Consider the following 5848-nt stretch of genomic DNA (forward strand, 5'->3'; position numbering starts at 1 on the left):
AGGTAACATACCAACATTGATTAACCCATGTCACCTGCTTTGTAAGAGTAAGTAAGTTTTATAATATCATTCATCAACATTAGGAATGATATAGTCATGGTAAGTCGGGAGGCTGGAGCTTAAGTTTATCCTCACTATTGTCTTTATAACAGAAAGTGAAGGGATGCATGTCCTTGGTGATGGCATGCATGACTTGTTCATGTTCATTCTACCTTGTGACTTTCATGTAAACATTTCCTTCAGTCTTGTAAATCCTGCAAGGTATTTTTTTCTACATGTTTTCCGTGCTGCGTGTTGCCGGAGGGAGTTGAGGGTGGGGAGGGAGCCTTTGCTTTGCTCTCCGTTTCTTCTACTGCTGTTAAGGGCAATACATTTTGTTAAGTAGTGTTAAGGCCAGACCACCTGGCTGTGTGGTCTCTGAGTCTATGTAACTCCAAGCCTTTCTCGCGGCTGGCCTGGCTTCATCCTTAACTTATCTCTCGTATCAACTTGCTTTCGCCCTAAACCTTCCCCTCGTGTCCAGTCTCTCTCATCCGAAGGCTATCTCTCCTTCACCGTCTCTCTCATCCGATGTCTCTCTCTCGTATTCATCCTAACTCTCACCCCAAGGGTTTCTCTCGTATCCAGCCTTTCTCACAGGAAACCTCTCTCTCCTTCACAGCCTTACGTTTCCTCAACCCCTTCCTTGTGTCCAGCTTCTCTTATACGATTCTGTCTCATTCACAGCATCATTTTCATCCCAAGCGCCCCTCATGTCCAGCTTCTCTCATCCCAAGCTTCTCTCTCTTTAAAAGCCTCACTCTCATCCCAGACTTCCCTCCCATGTCCAGCCTAGCTCTCATCCCAGGGGTCTATCCCATATCCAGCATCTCTCACCCCAAGCCTTTCTCTTCTTCAGATCCAGAGTCCCATCCCAAGCCTGTCTTTCTCGTCCAGACTAACTCTCATCCCAAGCCTCTCTCGTGTCTAGCCTCTTTCCTCTCGAGCATCTCTCTCTCCTACACAGCTTCACTCTCCTCTCAGGCTCCTCTCTTGTTAAGCCTCTCTCTCTCGCATCCTAAGCCTCTCGATCATTCACAGCCTCACTCTCATCCCAATCCTCTCTCTCATATCCAGCCTAACTCTTATTCCCCCCCCCCCCCCCCCCCCGCCCCTTGTTCCCAACATCACCTTAATCCCAAGTCTCTCTCTCGTGTCAAGCCATCTTCATACCAAGCCCCACTCTCCTTCACAGCCTCACTCCCCTCTCAAACCTCTTCCTTGTCCAGCCCTTCTCATCCCAAGCTTCTCGCTCCTCCACAGCCTCTGTTTCATCTCGATCCTCTCTCTCGTATCCAACTTAACCCTCAACCCAGGCTTCTTTCTCAAGACCAGCCTCTCTCATCTAACCAATATCGTTTTCATGCCAATCTTTTCTCACGTCCAGCCTCGCTTTCGTCACCAGCCTTTCTCTTTCTCTCAAGTCTCACTTTCAACCCAAGTCTTGCTCTGGTGTCCAGCCTCTCTCAAACAAACCTTTCTGCCACACTCAGCCTCACTCTCCTCCCACGCCTCTCTTGCCTCCAGATTTTCTCATCCCAAGCTTCTCTCTACTTCACTACTTTTTCTCACATTCCAAGTATATCTCTCGTGTCCAGCCTCGCTTATGCGAGATCTCTCTTTTACAACTTCAGTCTCCTCCCAAATTCTGGTGTCCAGCATCTCCCATCCAAAGCCTCTCTCTCATGATCAGCCTCTCTCATCACAAACTTCTTTCCCATTCACAGGTTTACAGCTCCTCCCTCCCAAGCCTCTCTCTACTTCAAAGCCTCACTCTCCTGCCAAGCCTCTCTCATTCCCAACCTCTCTCATCCTAAGCCTCTCTCTCCTTCAAAGCCTCACTCTCCGGCCACACATCTTGTGTTCAACCTCTCTCATCCCGAGCATTTCTCTCCTACAAAGCCTCACTCTCATCCCAGGCCTCCCTCTCCCTCCCTCTACACCAGCGGTATTTAAACATTTTCAGCGTTGCAGGTCCACATGAATTTGGGGAAGAATTAGAGAAATTATGGAACTCTTTATAATGTATCCCATTTTCACAATGTTGCTTGAAATCTTACAATTGCAGGTGCCGGGCTACCACAATAACAGCCACCTGATCGCCACTCTCCTGGAGGAGGAGGAAGAAGCCGATGTTGTGATAGCAAACATCACATGATGTATCACTAATGGTCATAAGATCAAACATTATGGCTACACATCCCGACAATCACCAGACTGTGTGTGGCACAGCACGAAGGACGGAGTCGCCCGCCAGTCTTGTACGAAGCACAATACAATATCTCACTACTTCCTGCCGCTTTCAATACTTTCTATCAGTCAAGATACTCACACTACGTACGTACGCACACTGCTCTATTATCCTTTGTACATCTTCACTACTGGCGTTTTGGACCTTATCTGAATGAGTCAGACCAAATGATTATCAAGGAAACAGAATACATAACACTTGTCCACTGTCTTTGTCTTTCATACTCTATCTTTCATACTTGCTTGCCATTATTACACGAAAGTCCATTTGGGAACTTATCGTGTTTCATTTTCTCCGTGGACTCATAGGAATATATATATATATATATATATATATATATATATATATATATATATATATATATATATATATATATATATATATATATATATATATATGTGGAAGGTATTAAGAATATATGGTGTGGGAGGAAAGTTGTTAGAAGCAGTGAAAAGTTTTTATCGAGGATGTAAGGCATGTGCACGTGTAGGAAGAGAGGAAAGTGATTGGTTCTCAGTGAATGTAGGTTTGCGGCAGGGGTGTGTGATGTCTCCATGGTTGTTTAATTTGTTTATGGATGGGGTTGTTAGGGAGGTAAATGCAAGAGTTTTGGAAAGAGGGGCAAGTATGAAGTCTGTTGGGAATGAGAGAGCTTGGGAAGTGAGTCAGTTGTTGTTCGCTGATGATACAGCGCTGGTGGCTGATTCATGTGAGAAACTGCAGAAGCTGGTGACTGAGTTTGGTAAAGTGTGTGGAAGAAGAAAGTTAAGAGTAAATGTGAATAAGAGCAAGGTTATTAGGTACAGTAGGGTTGAGGGTCAAGTAAATTGGGAGGTGAGTTTGAATGGAGAAAAACTGGAGGAAGTGAAGTGTTTTAGATATCTGGGAGTGGATCTGGCAGCGGATGGAACCATGGAAGCGGAAGTGGATCATAGGGTGGGGGAGGGGGAGAAAATTCTGGGGGCCTTGAAGAATGTGTGGAAGTCGAGAACATTATCTCGGAAAGCAAAAATGGGTATGTTTGAAGGAATAGTGGTTCCAACAATGTTGTATGGTTGCGAGGCGTGGGCTATGGATAGAGTTGTGCGCAGGAGGATGGATGTGCTGGAAATGAGATGTTTGAGGACAATGTGTGGTGTGAGGTGGTTTGATCGAGTGAGTAACGTAAGGGTAAGAGAGATGTGTGGAAATAAAAAGAGCGTGGTTGAGAGAGCAGAAGAGGGTGTTTTGAAGTGGTTTGGGCACATGGAGAGAATGAGTGAGGAAAGATTGACCAAGAGGATATATGTGTCGGAGGTGGAGGGAACGAGGAGAAGAGGGAGACCAAATTGGAGGTGGAAAGATGGAGTGAAAAAGATTTTGTGTGATCGGGGCCTGAACATGCAGGAGGGTGAAAGGAGGGCAAGGAATAGAGTGAATTGGAGCGATGTGGTATACCGGGGTTGACGTGCTGTCAGTGGATTGAATCAAGGCATGTGAAGCGTCTGGGGTAAACCATGGAAAGCTGTGTAGGTATGTATATTTGCGTGTGTGGACGTATGTATATACATGTGTATAGGGGGGGCTGGGCCATTTCTTTCGTCTGTTTCCTTGCGCTACCTCGCAAACGCGGGAGACAGCGACAAAGTATAGTAATAATAATAAAAAAAAAAGATATATATATATATATATATATATATGTGTGTGTGTGTGTGTGTGTGTGTGTGTGTAAATGTATATATATGTATATATATATATATATATATATATATATATATATATATATATATATATATATATATATATATATATATATATATATATATATATATATATATATATATATATATATATATATTTCTTTCGTACTATTCGCCATTTCCCGTGTTAGCGAGGTAGCGTTAAGAACAGAGGACTGGACCTTTGAGGGAACATCCTCACCTGGCCCCCTTCTCTGTTCCTTCTTTTGGAAAATTGAAAAAAAGAGAGGGGAGGATTTCCAGCCACCCGCTCCCTCCCCTTTTAGTCGCCTTCTACGACACGCAGGGAATACGTGGGAAGTATTCTTTCTTCCCTATCCCCAGGGATAATATATATATTATATATATATATATATATATATATATATATATATATATATATATATATATATATATATATATATACATTTTTTTTTTTTTTTGCTGTCTCCCGCGCTTGCGAGGCAGCGCAAGGAAACAGACGAAAGAAACGGCCCAACCCACCCCCACACACATGCACATACATACGTCCACACACGCAAATACACACACCCACACAGCCCTCCACGGCTCACCCCAGACGCCCCCCCCGCCCCGATTCAACCCACTGACAGCACGCCAACCCCGGCACACCACACCGCTCCAACTCACTCCACTCCAGGCCCCGACCACACAAAATCCCCCCCACTCCACCCCTCCACCCCCAACCCAACGAACTAAGTGCATATGAACGAGCACTCTCATGAAACATAAAAACCTCCAACAGCCAGGATCGAACCCGGGACCCCTGTGCAACGGGCGGGAGAGCTACCGCTAGGCTATGATCGCCCTGATACGGACATAACTATTCGAATACTATGTACTCGAATGCCTTCGACCTGAAATGTAAGTTCAAGCCAGTAGGCCGACCCTGTACTTAGCTTGAATCCTTTTGTGTTCACTATAATCTTCTTTACTACATCTCCTCTCCTTAATCCCTTTATCTTCACTATGAAAGGCTTATTATAATCTTCACTACAGCCTCATCTTCATACGACCTTATCTTGACTTAGCTGGTTTCAAGAAAGGCTTTAGATTTTACCCGCTCACACAAACAACGTACTTACACGGGGCCCCACGAGTGTAAAACCCCCTCCTAATACAGTGCAAATAGATGATTACACACACCTACACACCACCACCACCACTAACAATACACAGAGAAATAGCCTTTTCGGTTGGCTTTGGATCCGTCCTTGAACGTAGTTTGGAGGATTTGGGGGATCAGGTCAATAAAGTTAAGTTCACTACAACCTCATATTCACTAACGTGTATCTTCACTACTAGCTTATTCTCACTAAATTATATCTTCACTATACCCTCTTCTTCACTACCCCGTTATTTATACCATATCATCATCATTGCACTCCCTGATGTTCACTAAAAAGTTTTTATCTTCACTACATAATCATTTTGAATAAAGTTTACTCTTTGATAACCCTTATCTCTGCCACATTCGGATCTTCACTAAATTCGTATCTTCACTACAAGCTATCTTGACAATATCCTTATCATCACTATGCTCTTCCTCACTACACTCTCACTACACTGAGCCTCTGAGGGAATATTCTCACTTGGTCCCTTCTCTGATCCTTCCTTTGGAAAATTGAAAAAGAGAGGAGAGGATTTCCAGTCTCGCGCTCCCTCTCCTTTTAGTCGCCTTGTACGACACACAAGGAATATGAGGCAAGTATTCTTTCTTCCCTATCCCCAGGGATAACAGCATCTGGTGTTCCCAGACGGTCACCCATCCAAGTACTAACCAGACCCAACGTTGCTTAACTTTCCTGATCGGACGATA

This window comes from Panulirus ornatus, chromosome 70 (assembly GCF_036320965.1).
Source record: "Panulirus ornatus isolate Po-2019 chromosome 70, ASM3632096v1, whole genome shotgun sequence".
Taxonomy (NCBI): Eukaryota; Metazoa; Arthropoda; class Malacostraca; order Decapoda; family Palinuridae; genus Panulirus; species Panulirus ornatus.